Raw genomic sequence first — 23,285 nt, 5'->3', positions numbered from 1 at the left:
TCCGTGCTTGACACTGTACTTCCTGGGTGACCCCCCCCCCCCCACCACCACCTGTAGGTGATCTAGTTCAGGGCATTGTGCATTGCGCTTGGAGGAATCCTCACCTGTTGAAGCTATCCCCCAAAGACCAGACAAAATTCTCTCCCATCCAGAGGATCACCCCTATTGGTCCAAAAGCTTATCAATAGACGCTATGGTGGTGGCGGTGGCCACTAGGAAAGAACTTGCCAAGGAGTCCTACTGTCCATACTCCAAACAGGGAGTATCTGGCGATGGACAGGTTAGGGAAGCTGGTATATGCTTCATTCATCTTTGGCATTTGGTCCTTGAATTACTTGGCACATTTTACCCATCTGCAGAGAGACCTGATCACGGAACTCTTGGGAACACTAGCAAGAACAGTATCTGATGAGGTACGCAACAAAGTTGCCACACAGCTTGCCACCCTGGAGTCTATATCTAACTCGTCCATGTGGTTGATTTCTCGAACTACCGAAGGGGTGGCTAGAGTAGCGGGTACAGGTGGTGTCATGAGACGTCATGTCTGGATGTGCCTATGTGATTTTGCAGACCTTTATAAGTCTTCCTTTCTCAGCTCTCCTGTGGAAGCTTCCTCTCTCTTTGGCCCAAAGGTAAAAAAAACAAAGTAGCCAGGTGTGAAAAGGACAGCAAGACCCTGTCTGCCTTGAGCATGCATTTTTCCACCCCCCCCAACGATCCTTCTCTAGGAATCAGAGGAGTGAAAAGATGTGGTACAGGAAAGCCCGGGGTCCTTTTCTGTGACGCATGTGGTGAGTCCCCCGTCCCCCCCGGGGGGGTGAAGAGGGGAGAACCCGTTAGAAAGACGCCCTTCCAGAAGCAGAGGGGGTCTGTGTAATCCGGGATCTAGAGACTCTTTCTCTGGACAGCCCTATCAGCACTCCTGAAGAGTGCCCCAATTGCTTACCTCTGGAAGCTGTCTGGGGATGATTCTCTCAGCACCAGCTTGCCTGGCAATCCATAACAGATTTTTGGGTGGAGACCAATTACCACGGGTTATCATATCCCTTTCAATTCTTTCCTGAAGCCGCAAAGGCAAATTCCCGATGTCTCACCCAGTCAACGGGGCACAGAAACTCAAGAAATACAAAGCTGCTTTTAAAGAGAGTCATCCAAAAAGTCCCACCAGACCAGATAGAATCCGGATTTTACTCAAGGTTCTTTTTAGTGCCAAAAGAGACAGGGGACTGGAGGCCAATTTTGGACCTTAGCATCCTAAACAAGTTTGTCAGACAAAATTCCATATGGTCGGGGTTCGGTCTACCCTTCTGTTTCTGGAGAAAGACTATTGGATATGCTTGATAAGATCTCCAGGATGCATATTACCACATAAAAATGGACAAACGCTCCAGGAGATTCCACCACATCTGGCTGGGAGCCAATCACTGCCTATTCCAAGAGCTGCCTTTTGGTCTTTCTATGGACCCCAGACTGTTCCTAATGCATGGCAGTGGTAACAGCTCACTTGAGACTGCAAGGATTCCGGGTGTTTCCGTATTTAGACGATTGGCTCCTTTACCACCCCTACCAAGCGTCTACTGATTACAGCCTTACATTGCACCCTAAACCTAGCAAACCAGCCTTGCTGCATTCTATTCGTGTCCCCTGCAAACCACAAATGCAGCAGGTACTTTGCCCTGATCCCCCCTCAGGAGGAGTCCCCGAAGGACGCTGTAATACAAGATTGGCCCATGGGACTTCTTTATGCCTTTCCCACTCTTCCTCTGATCCCACAGTTCATAAAGAAACTGTTCGGTTGAGAAGCAGAGTAATCCTCATTGCTCCCTATTGGCCCCAACAAGTTTGGTTTCCATTCCTTTGGTCTCACCTGCTCCACCAACCGTGGATTCTGGGTACGACTCCGGAATTGCTATTGAACCAATACGGGTTGATCCAGCCAAGCATATAGAGTCTCAAGCTGTGACTGCTTGGTTCCTCCACTTCCAGTAATTGCCAGGCAGAATACTTTATCCTCCCTTGTACGAAACATTCTTCTGACTTCCCACAAACCATCCACCAGAACCTTTATGTTAGCAAATGGAGAAGATTCATAATTTGGTCTTGAGAGAAAAGACTTGATCCCTTCTCAGCTCCAGTGAGTTCTGTACTGGACTATTTATCAAACCTCCTCCATTCTGGAGTGGCAGCTTCCACTATTCGAGTACACCTGGTGGCTATCTCAAACTTCCACAATAGCTTCCAGGACTCACCCTTGATATCTCACTGTCTCTGTAAAACCTTTTTGAAAGGTGCCATGCACATTAGACCACCCTTTAAAGAGCCAGTAGAACTTTGGAATTTGACATTGGTGCTGCAATACTTGACCCGTCCTCCCTTTGAGCCTGCTGCCACTTGCGATATGAAGTTTTCATCCTGGAAACTTTACTCTTGGTAGCTATTACCTCAGCAAGGTGCATATCTGAACTACAAGCTTTGTGCATAAAACGCCCTTGCATGGTTTTCCAAACAGAGTATCACTCCAGACTAATCCTTACCCAGAGTTGTTTCGGATTTGACTAGTAATCAAACAATTGACCTGCCAGTCTTCTTTCCCAATTTTTCTAATAAAGGAGAATATTGCCTACATTTGCTTGATGTGCATAGACTATTACTTTTCTACTTGGTCAGGACTAAATCACTACGGAAATCTGACCAATTATTCGTATCCTTCTCAGGACCAAAATTGTGAAAATCTGTTTCTAAAGCAACTTTAGCTAAATGGCTGAGCGATTGTATTTCCTTTGTCTACCAACAAAACAAAGATGTTCTTTGTGTTTCACTGTTGCAGTCATCACATTTGGGTTATCCTGCCAGAGGTAGTCCTCAGTCGGCCCGAATACCAGAGGCTTAGTATTTCTGCGTTGGTTGCTGTCACTCCAGGACTGATGTCAGGTCGTCAGAGGTATAAAAACAGGCAGCCGATGCCATTACATCAGTCTTTCTTGCCGAGGAGCTCGATGCAGAAGCAGTTCGCTTGAGTGCTGGACGGCCGCTACCTGAGTTTTGTTTCCGAAGTGAAGTCTTCTAAAGTTAAGTACCCATTGGGGATCCTTTTTTCTTGCTCTGACCAGTGTCAGAAAAACTGATTAATTGCTAGTCAGCTTCACTACAGGAGCAGAGGGCAAGGCAAAATCCAATCAATCAGTATCCAAATGGATAGTGCACTGCATCCATTTCTGCTACAAACAGCAAGGGGAAACAACCCCAAAGGGAGGGGGTCAAGACGCACTCCACCAGAGCAACCCCCACTTCTACAGCTTTTCTCAGAGGGGGTCCCCACTAGGGACATACTGGAGGCTTACAACATGGACATTTGTTCATACCTTCACCAAGCATTACCTCATGCATATCTTTTTCCAAATCCAAGGCAGGCTTTGCCACCGCAGTCTTGCAGGGCATCCTAGCCAGACCCCAATCTTCTTGACTGCCTCTTCCCTTTTCTTCAGCTTTGAGAATCAACCCAAATGTGATGATTGCAACAGTGAAACACTAAGAACATAGTACAGTTGTGTATACATACCATAAATGTAGATGTTCGAGTGTATTCACTGTTGCAGTCCTGGTTTCCCTTCCTCCATCCCCCTTTTCTCTCTCTTTTTCTCTCACTCTCTCTCTCTCCTTACAAGGACATTTTGTGATTTACTTTCTACTGGTGGTGGTCTTCCACCATACCTTAGCTCCTACTAGGGGCTCCTGACAGGGCAAGAAAAACTGATGTAATGGCGCCTGCTGCCTGTTTTTATACCTCTGATGACCAGACGCCAGTCCTGGAGTGACAGCAACCGACACAGAAATACTAAGCCTCTAGTATTCAGGCCAACTGAGGGCTACCCCTGGCAGGATAACCCAAATGTGATGACTGCTACAGTGAATACATTCTAACATCTACATTTATGGTTAGTGTACACTACTGTACTTTCATCTACCAACTAAGGTTAAACCGCATACAACCAGATCACTTGCGACATCTGTTGCCTTCCATTCAAGAGCTTCCATGGATGACGTGTGCAGCAGTAACATGGGCTTGTACCTTTATCACTCATTACAAATTGGACTTGGTCTCCAGGGGGAGAGCATCCTTTGGTTCAGTGGTGCTCAGAAATATCCTTCCATAGTGCCTCCCAGGACATTAGTAGCTAGCGACTCTTTCCCATCAGTAATGAATGGATGAAGATTAACATCATCAGATAAAGAAGTTATGTTCTTACCATAACGTTCCATCTGTTTTCTTCATTCATTCATTACATCCCACCCTCCTACCCCCTCCGAAAGACTCCTGGAGGTTTGGATTTTCTCCAAGCTCCATGATAAGGAATTTCCTCAGATAAAACTTCTGCTTTCTTTCTTGCAGGCAAACTTCTGCTTTCTTTCTTGCAGGCAAACTCGATCTGAGGTGATAGACAGAGGGGCACTATGAATAAGCTTAGCGCAAGAGTTTCTGGCTGACGCGAGCTTGTTATAATGGCCGACTCTGTTCCGAGGATGGAACCGATACCCATCAGTAATGAAAGAATGAAGATCAACAACAGATGGAATGTTATGGTAAGAACATAACTTCTTTTTCTGTATACTGTGGAAGAAATTTACCGACCTTTGTGGCTTCTGCATTTCAGGTATTCCCTTCCCCATTACCTCCATGTCCCTGTCAGTCAACATGTGCCTGTCATGTTGACGCTGCTTCTCATTTTCGTCATCTTCCAAACTTTGCAGTCTCTCTGCCAATTCTAATTCCATACATTTTGCCTCCAGCTCACATCTCTAACTCCAGATGGGTGTCTGAGGAAAAGGTGAACTGTCCTGTTTCTGAGGCTACACATCCCCATCAACCAGATTGGTTGTCTTCCTGGCTGCTGGTATGGGCTGCAACCGTGATTAAGGCTGAAATACTTTCTTCATAGTCAGTTTGACATGCACCCGTCCTTTGGATTTGTACACCTTGGCCAACTGGTTCACTATTAGCTTGCTATAATCTTCTGCTGACATCTTTGCCTGCTTTCCCTGACTAAACTACACTAAAAAAAAATAAATAAAACTGTTGTGAAAAATGAAACTCTGTATGTTTACCTTGTGGCTGCTTAGAGTACACAGACCTTTAGTGACAACTGCTTACAGGCTACAGAAGTTCAATTAATATCCCACTGCTGCTCACTAATATCTGAAGTCCCTCCTGTGGGCCAGTGACCAAGGAGCTTCTATCCTCACCACTGATACTGGAGGGGAAAGTTTACTGTGAGAGAAATGCACGCATAGTATTTTTAGATGCAGCGCTCTGCACTAAGTACATTTTCCCTTCGGAGTACATACAGAATGCATACTCCAGTCCCGGGGCTGGACATTCTCTCCAGGCCCCAAATAAGATTCCCCACTGACCACTGAAGAGCAGAGTCCTTAGCTGGGTGTTGCAAGACAAGTCCTCCACCACCCTGTTTGTGAAATCAATGGTCTGTGCCCTTGTTCAAAGTAGCTGTCCCACACATTTTTTTCAGAGATTTGATTTACACACACATATGCACAAACACACACACTCCTGGGGAAGACTGGCAGTACCTTGCATTATCACATGTATATTTTTGACATTGTGGAAAGTCTTTGGCTTTGTTCATCTTCCCTGCCGTCAGAACTTTGAAGTTCTAACATTCGATTTATCCTAATCAGTGCCATCACAGCCATGACTTAACACATGGGATACATGGGCTACATTTATGTGTCTACCCCTTGAGTCCATCTTATATTTGTCATTTTATGTAGTACCATTCTAACAGTTGCTATCATCCCTGAAGTTCTGCATCCCTAAGCATCTGCATGCTAAGTGTCCATGTGACCATCAAGTTAAGAGGAAAGGCCTACATTTTCATTTCCTTTATTGTCTCAAGGAGTAGTATAGAGAGGGGAAAGGGGGGACTGTCTGCAGCTTCTACATTGGGCTGTCTAAATTTGTCTACTGTTGTAACTTTGGCTGTGCAGTCAGTGTGGCTAGAGCCATAGGCTCACTTGTGTGTCTGTGCAAGATGTCATGTTGAATATTGTTATGGAAGGGGAACAGAAAGAACAAGATGTTGGATCCAAGATGTTCTTCATCTCACATTGCTGCAGTCCTTACATATGGGTAGTCCGCTGTCCTCGGTCGGCCCGAATACCAAAGTATTAGGCTGACGTCGGTCATGGGCGCTCAGATCTGACATCAGAGCGTCAGGGTATAAAAGCGCATGACCGACGTCATATCCTCTGTCTTTTTTGCCGCATGGTCCGATGCAGAAGCAGCGTTGCAAGTGCCGTTCGGCGTTCTGAAATTTTTGTATTCTGAGTTTCAGACCGAAACCAAGTTGGGCTAAGTACCCCGTTGGGGAATATTTTTGTTTTTTCTTGCCTCAGTTTATTCCGGATGTCAGAAAAAGTGAATAATTGTATTTCTTGTGGGAAACAGATACCGCATAGGGATTATCATTCTCTTTGTATTCCTTGTTTGGGACCGGACCACGACGTAGTCGGGTGTCGGTTTTGTGCTAGGTTTAATAAGCGCACTATAAAAAGAAGGTTAGATTGTGCTAGGTTAGTCTTTGCTAAGCGGTGTAATTATAATATGCCGTCGGATCCTCCGACGCCCGCTTCCACGAAGAAGCGCAAAGACAAATCCTTGAAACCTAGACAGGTTGATTCGTCCGTTTCAGACGCCGGTCCTGCAGAAGCTACAGTGGAGCAGGTGGATCCGGCTGAAGTTTCTGTTGAGTCTCAGGGGGAAACTTTGATTTTGCAGGATGTGGCCTCACAGGAGTCAGGTCAAGCTGAAGGGGCCTCTCAGGTTACTGTTCTCCCTTCTATGCCTAAGGTGGTTAGGCCTTCTGCTACTATTTCTAAGGCTTCTTCTAAGGGCAGGTCTGTTTTGCCTTCCTCTGGTGTCCCTCCAGGTACTTCAGGGTCTGTGCCTAAAAAGCACATGCTTAAAATGGCAGAAGATTTGATTACTTTAATTAGAGGTTCTATGCCCCCTCCTGATAAGAGGCCCAGGGTGGAGCCAGAGTTGGAAAATTTGGATCAGGCCTCAGATGACTCAGTCTTCTGCTGAAGATATTCAAGATTTTCCCCCTTATTCGGATTCTGATGCAGAGGATTCCACTCCTTCTGCTTCTCCTCCAGAGGATTTTTCATTTTCAGAAACTCTGCATTCCATGAGGGAGCATTTTAAGTGAGAAGGACAGGATTTCTCTGATTCACGGAAGAGGCTTAGGGAATTCTTGTTTTTACCACAGCATAGACCCTTGGCTATACCTCCTGTTTTGGATGTTGTTCAAGATGTTTTCTCGGAGGCTTCCCTTAATCCAGATTCTTTGCCTCCTGCGCCAGTTAAACCGGACAGGTATTACAGGGTGCCTGAGGCTCATAAATATCTGTATAAGAGTCCTAGGGCGGACCCAGAAACTATTAGTCAGGGGCCTAAGGGTGTTAGAGCTTCTGTTGTAAAGAATCCGGTTCCTCTAGATAAGGAAGCTAGAGCTTTGGATAGATGGGGTAAGAAGGTGTATACCTCTTCTACTTTAGCAATGAGGGCTTTAAATTGCCAGTTTCATATGCTGAAGTATCAGAATTTCCTCCTTTCTCAGCTAAGAATTGCAGGATTTAGTACATGTCTCTGAACAGGTGGGTAAGCATTCTTTGCAGTGTGGTTTTGATGCTGTACAGGCCTCTTCTAGAGTGGCTGCCACTGGTTCAGTTCTTCGTAGGCACGCCTGGCTTAAGGATCAGAATTTGTCCGAGCATGTTAAAACTAGAATTCTGGATGCCCCTTTACAGTCTGAAGTTTTGTTTGGTCCCCCTGTGGAGTCGGTTTTGAAGAAAATGGAAGACAAGGCTAGGTCTATGCAGACTGTTAAAGATTTTTTGCAGGTGCAACCTCCAAAGTTTAGTAGAAATTGGCCTACTAAGGGGTGGACCTACCCTTCTTTGGATTCTCAGTCTAGGGGTAGATCTAGACGTGGCAGGGGCAGAGCTCACAGTACATTCAGGCCTAGAACTTGGAGTTCGCCTGCACAATCTGCAGGTGAGGGCAGGGGTCAGTCCTTTCGTAAACAGGCCCAATGACCTGCATTTTCAGCTGCCAGATTCTTCTTCCCTGGCAGCTCCTTTGGGAGGAAAGTTAGCACTCTTCAAGCAAAACTGGCTTTTAGTCACCCAGGACAAATGGGTATTGGACATTATAAACCGAGGCTACAAGTTCTATTTCCATACATTGCCTCCTTTCAAAGGCATGCCAGACGTTCCTCCTCGGCAAAGGATAGAGGCTCACAAGCAGATTTCTTTACTTCTTCAAATAGGAGCTATACAGCCAGTTCCTCTGTCAGAAGTGGGACTAGGATTTTATTCTCGCCTGTTTCTAGTACCAAAGAAAGGGAACACGTGGAGACCAATTTTGGATTTATCTATCCTAAACACTTATCTGGACATTCCAAAGTTCAAAATGCTGACGTTACAACAGCTTTTACCTCTGTTGGGAAAAGGTCACTGGATGGTAACTCTGGATCTCAGAGGCTTATCTTCATGTTCCTATCAGGCCCAGTTGCAGGAGGTACCTGCGTTTTCGGGCTGGAAATTTACATTATCAGTTCTCTGCATTGCCCTTTGGCTTATCTACTGCGCCCAGAGTGTTCACAAAGGTTCTGGCTCCAGTGATAGCCTTTTTCAGGTTAAGAGGAATACAGATTTATCCTTATTTGGACGATTGCCTGATTATTGCACAACACAAAGACGAACTTCTGCATCATCTACAGTATGTGATGGTAGTGTTAAGATGCCTAGGGTATTCTGTGAACGAAACAAAGTCCAGTCTAGTACCCTCTCAGGACATGTGCTTTCTGGGTGTGAGACTGAATACAGCTTCCCAGATGGCCTTTTTGACCCCGGACAAACAAAGAAGCCTTTCTCTTTATTTCCATCAAATGTCTCTACAGTCCAGGCTGACTGCAAGGACAGTCCTTCACGCCTTGGGGTTCATGGCATCTTGTATTCTGGTGTTTCCCAATGCCAAACTGCATATGAGGAAGCTTCAATGGTATCTCAAAAATGTATGGACACAACACTGCCAAGATCTAGACACTGTCATTCAGTTAATACCTTGCATTCAGAAAGAATTTTTGTGGTGGGCTCAGGAATGTCACCTAAACAAGGGACTCTCTGTGACCCGACCAGAGGCGAGTCAGATTCTAACGACAGATGCCTCGGACAAGGCTTGGGGAGCACACCTCAATGGAAAATGGGTGCAAGACACGTGGCCTGTCAGACTTCAACATTTGCATATCAACTTGAAGGAGATGTTAGCAGTCCAATTTGCATTGATGGCTTTCAAGGATTTACTTCACCCAGGACAGGTGTTGATTCAAACAGACAACACTACTGTCATGTGGTACATCAACAAGCAAGGGGGAACCCATTCGTACCCTCTTTGCAGGCAAGCGATGATTTTGTGGGAGACTGCTCTCAGTTTACACCTCAATCTTCAGGCAAGGTTTCTACCAGGAGCACAGAACTCCTTAGCAGATGTGTTGAGCAGACAAATTGTGGATCCTCACGAGTGGAAGCTGGATCCTCATGTGTTTCAAAAGTTGACAGTGTTATGGGGGACTCCAGACATAGATCTGTTCGCTTCTCCACTAAATTACCAGTTGCCAAAGTTTTGCACAAAAATGTTTCATCCCACAGCTTGGAAGGTGGATGCTCTATCATTCAGTTGGAGCAATCTTCATGTCTATGCCTTTCCACCTCTGCCTCTCATTCCCAAGGTACTCCTGAAGGCCAGAATAGACGAGCCATCCATGATTCTGATAGCGCCGGATTGGCCTCGACAGCACTGGTACCCACTACTGAGGAGTTTGGTACGGGAGCCTCCATGGCCTCTGCCTTTGATTCCGCATCTTTTGTCTCAGGAGGGCAATCACTTCCTCAATGTCAAGATTCAGACTCTGCATCTCACAGCCTGGCATATTCTGTTTTAGACCCTGGAGGGTCTCAGCTTCCACAACAAGTTTTGAATGTTATTTTGGAGGCCAGAAGGCCTAGTACAAGGAAAGTTTACGCTGATAAATGGAGGAGATTTTTTCTTTGGAGCAAAGCGAAGGACTTTGATGTTTCCAAGCCTGATTTGAGTGTTTCTCTTCAATGTCTAACTGTATTATTGGACCAGGGTTTGTCTTTCTCCTCGATAAAGGTTCATGCTGCAGCCATTTCTGCTCACTATGACTGTGACCCTCCTTTATTTTCCCATCCTTTGTTTAAGCAATTTCTTAGAGGGGCAAAGAACATAAGACCCCCACGTAGAGCTCCTACTCCTGCTTGGGATCTCAATTTTGTGTTGGAAAAGCTTACTCTACAACCTTTTGAGCCTGCAGCTACTGCCGAGTTACAGTATTTATCATGGAAGACTGCTTTTTTGTTGGCCATTACCTCTGCAAGAAGGGTTTCTGAATTACAGGCCCTTATGGCAGTGGAACCTTTCCTGATTTTTCATAAGGATAGGGTATCTTTGCGTACTAATCCTTCCTTTATGCCTAAAGTGGTTTCTAGTGTGGCCTTGAACCAAACTATTCATTTGCCTACTTTTTATGCAAACCCCCAAAATACAGGGGAGAAGATTTTGCATACTTTGGATATTCACAGGCAGTTACGTTATTATTTGAGCAGAACCAAGGGGTTCAGGCAGTCTCAGCAGTTGTTTGTTTCTTTTGCTTTGGGTTCTCAGGGAAAACCTGTTTCAAAACAAACTATTTCTAAATGGATTGGGTTTTGTATTTCTTTCTGTTATTCCCATCATGGTAAGGAGATTCCGGCTGGAATCGGACCTCATTCCACTAGAGCTACTGCCACTTCTACTGCCTTTCTAAGGGGGGTAGCTACAAAAGATATTTTGGAAGCAGCCACTTGGAGTTCAGTGCATACTTTTTCTAAGCATTACCACCTTCCTCTTTATTCTAAGTCTAGGGCTGGATTTGCCACTGCAATATTACAGGGCATTTTAGCAGCCCCTAATGCTTTATGATTTTGCCATCCTCCCTTTACCTCTGCTTTGGGATTCTACCCATATGTAAGGACTGCAGCAATGTGAGATGAAGAACATAGTACAGTTTTGTACCTACCATAAATGTAGATGTTCAAGATCCACATTGCTGCAGTCCAATCCTCCCTCCTTCCCCTCTGTAGTTTGGCATGGTTATATGGTTTGGGTGATGGTTGTTGTTGGGCATGTTTTTGGGAGGTATCCTGTTTTTGGGCTGTGGCCTTTCTTTTTAGGGCCTTCTGACATCTGGGGCAAGAAAAGACTGAGGATATGACGTCGGTCATGCGCTTTTATACCCTGACGCTCTGATGTCAGATCTGAGCGCCCATGACCGACGTCAGCCTAATACTTTGGTATTCGGGCCGACCGAGGACAGCAGACTACCCATATGTAGGGACTGCAGCAGTGTGGATCTTCGAACATCTACATTTATGGTAGGTACAAAACTGTACTTTTCTTTGTGGAAGTTCTCTTCGGTCAGTGAATCCATAACATTGTGAAAGCAGTCCCTCACCTCTGTAGAACGTCTTTATCTCTTAGCCCTTTTATTTCTTCTAGGCCTAGTGAACTGTATAAGAGGTGGAAGACTGTCTAGGGAAACCTCCAAAGTACCACTCAGCCTTTCACAGTTCCTTCTAAGTTGCCCTAGAAGGTGAATCCATTAGCTCCTCCAATGCAGTTCTGCCTCACATTTGGTATTGCTTAAGGAGGCCTCTGAACTCTTGCTTGGAGAACTATTAGCAGCAACAGTGTTGTAGAGAGATAAAGGCCTGATTACAGCCCAGGCCACCCAAAATGTTAATCATTCTCACTGCTGCAGTGGCCTGTGGGTTGTATCCTGACAAGGGTACAACCCACAGGCCACTGCAGCAGTGAGAATGTGGCCTGTGGGTTGTATCCTGACAAGGGTACATCACCTGGCCAGCTTCCAAGAGCGCTACCTCCACCCCCATCCCATTCCTACACAGTCACTCTGACTGCCTGTAAGCTAATCCCTTTTGGAAGTAACTAAAAGCAATCAGTGGCTAAAAATCTTCAGTACTTTCTTGCCTTCTCCTAAAGATGCATCTGGTGCAACTGGCCAACGTTTCCCCTCTGACCCAAGACCACTTTTTCTATACATATGAGTTATATTTTTAATATTTTTTATTGTTTATCTGTTTTTGTGGTAATTTTTTTTTTCACCTACACCTTCATGGTAGCAGTCCAGCATCCCATTACATGTCCATGCTGGGTCTAACAGCTGGCCTCTTGCCCCCAAACTTGTCCAGTGTCGGGCCCATTCAGGGTAACTAGGCATCTGGGGGCTTGGCACATCTGTGCATCTGTCTGGAGGGGGTTACTTATGACCTACTCATTTTCCCCCTCCCTTTGTGGACCTAATGGCTTGCCGGGGGGGAGCAGGTGCGCACTGGAGACCAGTTGTGTCTAGCCCCAACTCTGTTGCATCTCAGTCATGTCTGCACCCTATTCCCCAATTGGTAGGCACACCTACCAATTCCTCTGCCATGGATTTTTTCAGTGGATGCCCATAGATCCACCCATCCCTCCCTGTCACTTTCTTCAGTCACATGTTTTTACAGGGCAGTTCATTTAATTCTGTTTGTTTTGACATAATTGTTGTGGGCTGCTTCTTTTACTGTTCTGTTAGGTAAATTTGATTGGATTAGAAGGGCTTTGGATTAGAAGGGCTGAGTGCTTTTTATGCTTACTAGTGACGACTTGCCTTCCCTGACGCCTTCAAGCATACCTTTACAGGCAATTCTTCCCCAGCTTACAGCACGACTCCTTCCTTAAGTCCTGCTGGTCCTTTTAATGGTTTATTTTTAGGTATATTAAAACATGAGTTTGTGCCTCCCATGTGGACTATTACTATACCACAGCCAGTGGTGGGTAACCCTTCAGTGACCGCTGCTTGTTCTTTAGACCATTTACCTATTTTCTCAAAGCCCTGTGGTGTAGCCTCATTGGCCACTGTAGGCTGGATTCAGACATGTTCTCTGCAGCTGTTCCAGTGCCCTGCTTTAGCATGTGAGAACCATACAATTTGGGTATGGTAGATAACTTTGAGAGGATCTTCTCGATGTACCTGGGAAGAGAGACCTTTTGACAGAATGATTATGGTGCGCTGTAACCATTCATCCCTTAAGGATGTATCTAGAGAAATGAAACACAAAGTTAATGATACTGAAAATAAAGAAATGTTTTCTGTCTGTAAAATTGTTAACATAGCCAAGAATTTTATATTCCATCAACTCTGGGTGCTATATGCCTTCTAATATGAAGACACATTTTCTGATGAAGCTGATGTTGACGGAGACAGGTTTATTTCACTTCAAGATTCTGTAACCAAAGACTAGTATTCTGGTGATAGTGAGCCTGAAGTGGTACCTGTGGAGACTTTCTCTATTTTTTTGGGTTATTTTCAGACTGAATGATATATTTTCTTGAACAGCCAGAACTGGAACATGGAACTGGCGAAGATTAATTGCCACAAGCTTCTTCACAGACTGGATGTACTCGCACAGGACAAGGGGAGATTGATGTTCTCCAGCATCAAACAACTGACTTCCCTGGTAATTCAGTTTTGATGCATTTTAGGTACCTTTTTCATGAGGAAGTGCAGTAGATACTAAAGGAGGCAAGAGAGTTTGCTACTGAAGTCATATGTTGGCAAATGGAAAGCCTAGCCATTAACAGGGGTCAATGAGTTCATGCCCATGATGATTAACTGTTTTGTGTAAGTTGCTGTCATCTTGGACTTTTGTATGCTTACATAAAAGTGCATTTAGCAGCCATGTCTGCATGTCTTCTCACACATTTTATGGTCAGAAAAGTTTATGAAAGAGGGTGTTGCGCATGAGAACCCCTTGCATCAGGTGCCTCCCATCTTGGAATCTTAATTTTGTGCTACAGCAACTGTCTGTCACCTTTTGAACCTGTCTTTTTGGCTGATTTTGAGATCCATTACTTGGATTCGAGCAAGGCAAGAATCTGAGTTGCTAGCTCTCATCTGGGGTTCCATAGAGATGGAGTCACTCTGCAGATTAACCCCGCATTTATGCCCAGGATTGTCTCAGAATTAATTTTGAATCAAAACAATCTCCCAATTTTCTATCCAGATCCATTAAAGAAGGGAGAACATATTCTTCTTAGCTTGCATGTGCAGGGCAACTGAAGTACTACTTTGATAAAACCAGATCCTTCATAAAAGCTGTCCAGCTGTTTATTTCCTTTAATGGGACAAAGAAAGGTTAGTCTGTCAAAAACATCTCATGGTGGTTGTCCCCTCCTGTTGTATTTTGTTCCCACCATGGCAAAATTATTCCAGGCAGGGCTAGGACCCATTCTACCTGGGGCTTAACATGTTCATTGGCATATTGGAAATGGGTGGACTTTTTTCTTTCTCCTTCATCCATCCATACAGAGTACTGCAAACTGGATTCCATCCCTAGGTACAGATGGGGCTTTGCAGGGGCCTTCCTCCAGGGGCTCAAAGACCCTTATCTTTCCTCCTCCGAGGTTGGGCAGGTTTTTGGAATCTGCCCATAGGCTACTGCAGCAGTGAGAATGATAAACATGGTAAGGTTGTGTAAGTTGCACTTGCCCACAATAGTAGATATTTGAATTTTTCCCATCTACTGTTATAGCTGAATGTAACTTGAACAATGCTGTATTCATCAGTGCCCTTCCATTTTACTGTTGCAGTATTCCTTGCATTAGGGATCCCCTGTCTTATGCAGCATGACATCCAACCAGTATACCAAAGCCGTAGATTGCTTTAAGGTACACAGTACATCACATGTCTGCTCCTCATGTGTAGAGTAAGGCATAAAGGGGACATTCCAGTGTGCCATTCTCAGAAATTCTTTGCAACCAGTCTGAACACCATCTCTTTATCATCGGTCTGAAAACTACATTCTGTTGCTGGTGTCACCGAGCTATTGCAGATAAGTGCCCCATTGAGGTGCATTTTTTACCTGTCTTTTCTTTTTGTTTGTGGCATTTCATGTCATCCAGGAAGGGTAAATGCCAGTGAGGGAGACATTCCCCATAAAGAGCACCACCAACAGTGAGTGTTTTGTCTCGGTACATCACATGACCATACATCCTGTTCCATCTGTCAGGCTTTTGTACCAGAAACTTTGCATAGTAGACTTTCTTCTTTTGCAGTGTATATTGGGAATCAGCATCTTAAACTTCTCACAAAAGATATGATGGAGGGAACGTCCTACCCTGAGGGTCCGCCATTAGGGAAGAAGGCCAAGAAGCCTAGGCCAGAATCTTCCTGCTCTTCGGCCTCTGACTGATGTCTCTTCCAAGGTAAGTGACTGCCCGGAGGTTTGCCCAGCTTTGTTGTTGGATTCCTCTGTCATGACTGGGTTAGAGGCTGGCAGGTATCTAGAGTTAAGCATGTCCAAGGAGGCTTTGCAGACTGTCGAGGGAAACCATAGTTGATAATTTCCGAGGAGCCTAGGGGTGTTCCTTAGATTTTAGTCAGAGAAGATGTCCCTACTACCATTACTGAATGCTGTCCTGGGTCAGAGCCTTCCAAGTGTTTTAAGGCAGCCATTCCATTGAAGAAAAAACAAAAAAACTAAACCTATTTCCCCTGCTCCTAAGGATTGACACAGTGAATGGTAGGCCTTCAGTCAGGGTTTATTTGGTGCTTTGATGATATTAAAACCTCCTCAGAGAGTTTCTGTTCCAGGTCCCCCTTGGTCATCTACTCCTTTTAAAAGACCCAGGGAACAGGATTCCTCTGAGGTGGAGCTGGATTCGAATGAGTAATCCCTTGCTTACTCTTCTCAGATTCCTTCTACTTTGGACTATGGTCAGAGGAAGCAGAAGCTACCCATCCTGATATTCCCTTTGTGTCTCCAAAAGAAATCTCTTCAATCTCCAGTATGATGCTCTTTAAATGAGGTTGTGCTCGGTTCTTTGAGGTTCATAAGAGGTACTATGAGTTGCTGGAGATGGAATCTCCTAAACCTTCTACTGTTCCTCCTGTTTTGGCTACTTTGTTGGATGCATTTTCCAGTGCCTCTAAGGATCCAGATTCTCAACCCCCTGCTTCCAAGAAACCTGTAGGTTCTGTGGGGTGCCTGAGGACTGTCTATTTCTGTGCAAGTGTCTTGCTGCTTGACCCCTCAGTGGTGACTGTAGCCTCTGACAAGCCCTCTGAATTGCTTCTTTTGCCCAAATTACTGCCCTCTGATAAAGATGGCAGAACCTTGAAAAGGCTAAGTAAGAAGGTTTACACCTCTGCAACATTGGCCTTTAGGACTGTTAATTATCAGAACCATATGTCCAGGCATGTGTTGGCTCTCCTGTCCCAGGCTTGTCAGGTTATATCTGATCTTCCAGACTCTGAGGGTAAAACTCCTGTTGTTTCCCTGTTGGAGACTCCTCCCAGCTGGCTCTTCATTCTTACTTGACCTATCCAAAGCCTTTGACACCATTTCTCACCCTCTTCTAATCTCCCAACTCTTTACAGTCTGTGTGTCTCCTCCCACCCCCACCTTAACCTGGTTCTCCAGTTACTTGCATGAAAGACAACAAGCTGTCAGATGGCAAAATGCCATCTCTCCTTTCCTAAAACCACCACCAGCGTTCACCAAGGCTCCATACTTGGACCAATCTTATTTAGTATATTCATAAACAACGTCCACTCCTCACTGTCTCAAGGAACAGTCATTCAGTACGCAGATGACTCAACTATTATCTGCTCTGCTAACTCTGTTTCCAACTTGCCTATACCAACTTAAAATGCCTTCTCCTCTACAGAATCCTGGATGCATAACAACCACCTCGCCCTAAATCCTAACAAATCTAAAATCATTCTCTCCACCCTCAAGAAAAACAACCCCATTAAACAAGACTGACTTTACTATCTTCTCTCTTAACAAATCCTTAATAGAAGTTGTTGCACACACAAAACTTCTCGGGGTCACTATTGACGAGCAGATGAAATTTAACCTTCACGTACAACAAAACATTCATAAAACACACTGTAAACTTACCCTATATAAAGGTATCCCTTATAGACGCAATCACTTCATAAGTCCCTCCACAAGAGCAACCTTAGCCTCTGCATACCTGCTACCCTCTCTCCTTTACGGCGCTCCTCTACTTACTAGCATCCAAAACTCCTCTAAACTTAAACTTGAGGCATTCTACAATAAAATCGCTAAATTTGCAGCCAACTCCAAACACTCCACCCATCACTGCTCTGCCTTAAAATCATTGAACTAGCTAGAACTACCCAACTACCTCACCTATTTACAGCTAACCCCAGCTCACAAAATGCTCTTCAAACCCAAGACTGTCCTGCCCTTAGCTCAGCATTACACTACTACCACCCAAATAGACCCCTTAGATCAGAGGACCAAAAGCTCTTACAAGTTCACAAACCAAGCCTCCCTCCCGGCCAGCTTCTCTACTCTTACTCTATAGCTAAAACCTGGAACCACCTTCCCTGTAGCAATCAGAACAACTCCAAACTCCTCTCTCTTCAAAATTTCCCTTCTTGCCTGCCTCTCCATGCTGGAAATTTATTTGTACCAAGCCCCCCTAAAATATGTAGACTTGTTTTGTCTTGACATCATTGTCTTCTGGTGTTTTATGGTAATTGTACCACTGTATGTAGATATCATACTCCGTATTAGTTTTGTATATAGTTAACTGTGATTGTATAGGCTCATAATTGCTCTGTGATACCCCTTCTCCATGTTCGTCTAAACACTTGTATTTACTATTCTCTTGTTATTGAGTGTATTGAATTGTACCACTGAATGTAGAGATCATAGTCACAGTTAGCCTTGTATTTAGTGATCTAAACCTGATTACATAGGCTCACTATTGCTCAATGATATTCCTGCTACAGGTTCATCTCAACTTTTGTATATATTATTTTCTTTGTGGCTGAATTGTATTTCATTGCAATTTCATCTTGTACTGTTGGGAGTTTTTTTTTCTTTTTATTTGGATTGTATTTTCTTAGCTGTTTGTATTGCATCTACATCTTGCACTATGAAGCTCTTCTTCCCGGGCCTCCACTGAAAATTGGTTCTTCTGACCCAGTGGACTTGCCCAGTAAACAAAAAGTAAATAAATAAATCAGGTGTAGTTATGCTGCAGCAGATGCTCCTTTTGCGTCAGTGATGAGATATTCTTGGCTTCGGCTTCAACCTTTGCCTGATGATATCGAGGCTTAATTGATGGATGCCCTCTCTTGATAATAAACACTTGCTTGGTGAGGATGTCTGCTGATTTAAGTTCCTTCAGGATAAGGGTAAGCCTTTACCAGAACTCAAACATGTTTGTTTCTCCTGTTCCTAAATTTCAGAGAAACTACCCCAATAAGCCAGCCTTTGTTTGAAGGCGATCTCACCCTCCTCCTGAGGGAAAGAGTGGCAAGCGGGCTCCTCCAGCTAAGGCTACTCAGATTTCAGTACCTCAGAAGTCTTCCTTTCCAGATAAACCAGGTGCTTGTATGACTGTTATTCTTTCTAGCCACTTTCCTGTGTCTTCGCCTCTCTCTCTTCCTGTTGGGGTACAGACTCCTTAGGATTTCTGGGTGCTGTCCATTATTCAGCAGGGGTATTTCATTGTGTGGAAATCCCTTCCCCCTTTCCCAGAGGTGCTTTTTGACTGAGGGTATTCTTTAAGAGGTACCTGTGCCCCAAAGTGGGGCGGTTACTCCAGGATGTTACTACCCAATTCTAAACCTCTCTCATATAAATACTTTTCTGAAGGTGCCCACTTTTCGAATGTTGTCCCTTCAGACTTTGTTCCCTCTTTTGCTTCCTCACGCTCATCTGGTGACTCTGGATCTCAAGGATGCTTATCTCCATGTTCCGATCCATCCCCTTTTCAGGAAGTTTTTGCATTTCTCTTTTGCTTCCTGGCATTTCAGTTATCTGCTTTGTCCTTTGGCCTTTCTACTGCCCTAATGGTTTTCATCAAATGCCTCACTCGTATGATTGTTTTTGCAGGATTCAGAGGATACGAGTATTTCCATACTTGGACCACCTTCTGTTTCTGGCATTCTCTCCAGTGATCCTGTTGCAAAATCTCCACTATGTCATTTCTTTTCTTCAGAACCTGGACTTTACAGTAATTGTTAAAAAGTTTTCTTTGATTCCTTCTCAGGATCATGTTTTTCTGGGTTGCAGGATTCAGATAGTGTGTTTGCTGACATCTCTATTTCCTCCTAAGGCCTTGTCCCTCATGTCCAGCCTTCAAACTCTTCATTTCCTGGCCTCCATTACAGCCAGGGAACTTCTGAGAGCTCTGTGGCTCCTGGCATCCACCATCCCTATGCTCCATCTGGCCAGACTTTACATGAGGAAGTTTGAGTGGTTCCTGAAGTCAGTATGGCTTTAACACGGTCATTCCCTAGAATTTGTAGTTCCTCTTCTACCTTCTCTCAAGAAGGAACTACACTGGTTGATCCAGCAGTTTTCCCTAAATTCTGAACTCCCTTTTCATCCCTCTCTTCCCGGTCAGGAGCTGTTCAGACACTTCAGACATGGGATGTGTAGCAGCATTTGGCTCCCTAAAGGTACAGGGAATATGGTCTCCTATTCAACAGAAGGAGCACATCAGTGTCCGAGGTGAGAGCCCTTCTGCTGGCTCTTCAGGCTTTTCATCCTTTTCTACCCGGGACCTCTCATGTTGTTTACAGACAACACCACAGTGATGTGTTATGTAAATAAACGGGGGAGAACAAGATCTAATGTTTGCCGGTTGGCACTCCCAGTATAGGATCTTGTTGTCCAGGTTTTCAGGAGGTTCGCATTCCCTCAGATCAAAACTTTTTGGCAGACACTCTGAGAAGGTCTTTAACGCAATCTCATTAATGGATGCTTCACAGGGATGTTTCTGGACATTGTCCACTAGTGGGGTACTCCTGAAATAGACTTGCCTCCCCTCTGAACAAACAGCTTCCTGTGTTTTATGGCAGAGTCCCAGATCCTCTGTTGTGGAAGGTAGATGCCCTCTCTCTCTCTGGAAGGTGATGTTTCTTTATGCTTTCCCTTCCCCTTAATCCAAAAGTCCCATTCAAAATGCAACAGGATGCACTCAAAATCTTGGTGAATCCCTTTTGGCTGAGACAGTATTGGTTCCCTCTTGTGCATTTAGCCTAGGGCAGTTATCACAAGTTACCTCACAGGGTGGCCCTACTCACACAAGACAAGGAATGTCTTATCCATCCGCAGTGGGTGATAGGATTTTGATTCCACAGACACTTTTTTTTCTGAGAATTTCCACAGACACCTTTTTTTCTGAGAATGTGCTTATGGTCCTGCAGGAGGCCAGGAAAGCCAGTACTAGGAAATCCTACTTATACAAATGGAAGAGGTTTTCTGTTTGGTGTCTTTCTTGTAACTCGGATGCACTTTCCATGGATGTTTCTTTTGTTCTCTATATCTGTGTGAATTGCTGAATGGTGGGTTGGCTTATTCTTCTAAGGCCTGATTATCGGATTTCTCTGCCTTTCTCTCCTCCTTTAGCTTCTAGAGTTTGAAGCTAAACAATTATTTAAAGGTGTCCTTTGTTAGACCTCCCAAGAAGCCTGTTGCTCCTGTCTGGGATCTTAGTTTTGTTTTGGGGAAATTGACTCTGTCTCCTTTTGAGCCTGTGGCTTTAGCTTCCTTTCAGTATTGCTCTTGGGCGACTGTTTTGTTAGCTCTTAACTTCTGCCAGATGGGTGTCTGAACTTCAAGCCCTTATGGCTTGTCCTCTTTTTTTGGCTTGTCCTCTTTTTTTGGTGTTTCATAAGGACAGGGTGTCCTTATGTACTAATCTTTCTTTTGTGCTCAAGGTGGTGAATGAGTTGTCCCTGAATCATTCTGTTTATTTGCCAACTTTCTTCCTTCTCCACAATCTGCTAGTGAGATGGTGCTGTGCACGTTGAATGTGCATAGACGACTCCGATTTTATTTGGAAAAGAATAAGATAATTTGGAAAACTGAAAGCTCTTTGTTTCCTTTCATCCCAGGTCTTTGGGATTAGCTGTATCCAAGAAGACTATTTCTTCTTGGATCTCAAAAGCTATTTCTTTTTGTTATTGTCTTCATCGTAAGAGGCTTCCTTATTCTGTTACAGCTCATTCTACTAGAGCTGTGGCTTCTTCTGGTGCTTTTTTCAAGGGTTTGGATACCAACTCTATTCCTGAACCAGCTACCTGGACTTCTGTGCATAGGCACTACAAGTTGGAAGGAGTTTCCAGATCTAGAGCTGGTTTTGCTAGGGCCATCCTTCATTGCTTCCTAGAGAGCTCTGCTTATCCTTCCTCCTCCCAAGTTTCTTCCTAACCTTTGGCACTCTCACTAATGTAAAGAATACAGTGAATTGAAAGGGCATAGTACAGTTGTGTAAAATCTTACCATAACTCTAGATGTCCTCCTCTTCACTGTTGCAGTATTCACTCCCTCCCTCCTCCTCCTGGTCCATTTGTCTTCCGGATGTACTGGTTACTTCTTGGTTTTCATTGGACTAGCATTCCTACTAGGGCTCTAAGTTCTGAGGATGATACGTCTGGACTTCACCTTTATGCCCTACACTAAGTGAGGAGCATGCGTGTGATGTATGGTGTACTTAAAGCACCCTAAGGCCTTGGTATACTGGCTGGACGTCAGGCTGCCCTAGGCAAGGGATCCCTAATGTAAAGAATACTACTTCTATAGTGAAGAGAGGGACATCTACCATTATGGTAACATTTTACACAACTGTACTTTCTCACTGCTGCAGTATCCTATAGGCAGATTATCAAGTTGTGACTTGGAGTGACCTTTGAAGCTGTCATGGAAGAGGAGAAAAATGGCAAGGCACAAGCGTGCTCAATTTTGTTTGGAAGGTGGGGGGGGGGTATGCTCAGGGTACTCTGTGTGACAGTCTCCGATATAGTCAAAGGATCACATTGGGGTGCCTGTCTGCAAGGGTGGGGGAGCCAGGCCAGAAGATCATTTCACACAAAGCCATGACTGTGCATTGAAAAGGACCAGTGTGCATCAACCTTTTGAATGTCAGTGAGCATGCACAGGGGAGGTAGGGCCATAAAGAAAAACAGTTTTCCTCACGGATGACTGTCACTCCCAGTCCACACACCGGTGAAATAAATGGGTCAACAGGCAAAACAGCGGCCAGTGGGGTGAGCTCTATGATCAGATGAAGACAAGAGCCAGAGAGAGACATCACCAAGGAGCACTGAGTTGCTGGCCACATCTTGGAGATTAAATTTAATCTTCCAGAAAGAGATCCACTGGCAGATTATTCCATGTCTTCTGAGCTGTTTGTCTTTTGGCACATCAGTAATTGGGGCATCATGTAAGAAATTCTTGTGGCACATTTTAGGAGTGCATCACTTTCAGCAGTCCAAAATGGTTGCCATTTGGGTTTTTCTCAGCACTAGGAATTCTTAATTTGGGTGTTGTATAGGGCAACTGAATCTTTATCAGGAAGTTGTGCCGCCCTGTCTACTTCCTTGCTTAGTGTAGTGGCCTTTCTCGGTATTCCCTGGAAACATCTCTGCAGTGGATGATTCTTTGATTATGGCAACTCCATTGCCTACAAATTAGACAACCTCTGTGATTGGTTTTATGAGTGCCATTTACTGAAGCAGAGCTTGACTCTTTCGAGCACTAGTCATTCCTTCCCTTATAGGGGGACAGTTGATAAAGCCCTGGCTACCTGGATGAGAACACAAGTATTAGTACACACTTCAACTCTACTTATGCCTTCTGGGTATAATGGCTGCTATGACTGTTATGGACACCTTTGGGGTGTCACTCATTTCTGCCTTTTTTTGAATGCCAAGAGGCCATGCCCCTGTCAGAATGGTACAGATTGAGATCTAGGCTTAGAATCTGCTGTTCATGTGCACTTAGTAGCTGCTGTGATCTTCATGGTGCTGTTTGCAGATCAGGTAATATGGACGTTAAAATAAACTGTGTTACTGACCTCAGAGCCACCACTTGCTCACGTATCTTATTTTTTATTAGAGCCTTGGCAGTGGGTTCTAGAATGGTGGACAATCCTCTAGTCTTCTGGTGGGTCTTCTATTTTGCAGCAGAAACCATCACAAATTATGGCAAAGAATGTTTTACTTGCAAACTGAAGAGCTCTGTTAAATTCACGCAAGGTAGTAGGAGCTGGCTTCCTCTAGAGAGGGGGTTGTACATCAACCAGTTAGTTATAT

General features: G+C 44.6%; 1 protein-coding gene across 3 annotated transcripts in view; it reads left to right on the top strand.

Moving 5' to 3' along the window:
• The window catches only part of LOC122809037 (torsin-1A-interacting protein 2-like), a 773,156-nt gene that overhangs the window by 460,868 nt on the left and 289,003 nt on the right, over positions 1 to 23,285 (top strand). The window lies entirely within an intron of this gene.

Source organism: Protopterus annectens, chromosome 8.part0, assembly GCF_019279795.1.
Source record: "Protopterus annectens isolate FY-2018-M chromosome 8.part0, PAN1.0, whole genome shotgun sequence".
In the NCBI taxonomy this organism is placed as follows: Eukaryota; Metazoa; Chordata; order Ceratodontiformes; family Protopteridae; genus Protopterus; species Protopterus annectens.
Note: the sequence above shows the minus strand (reverse complement) of the source record. Positions and strands in the feature narration are given on the sequence as shown.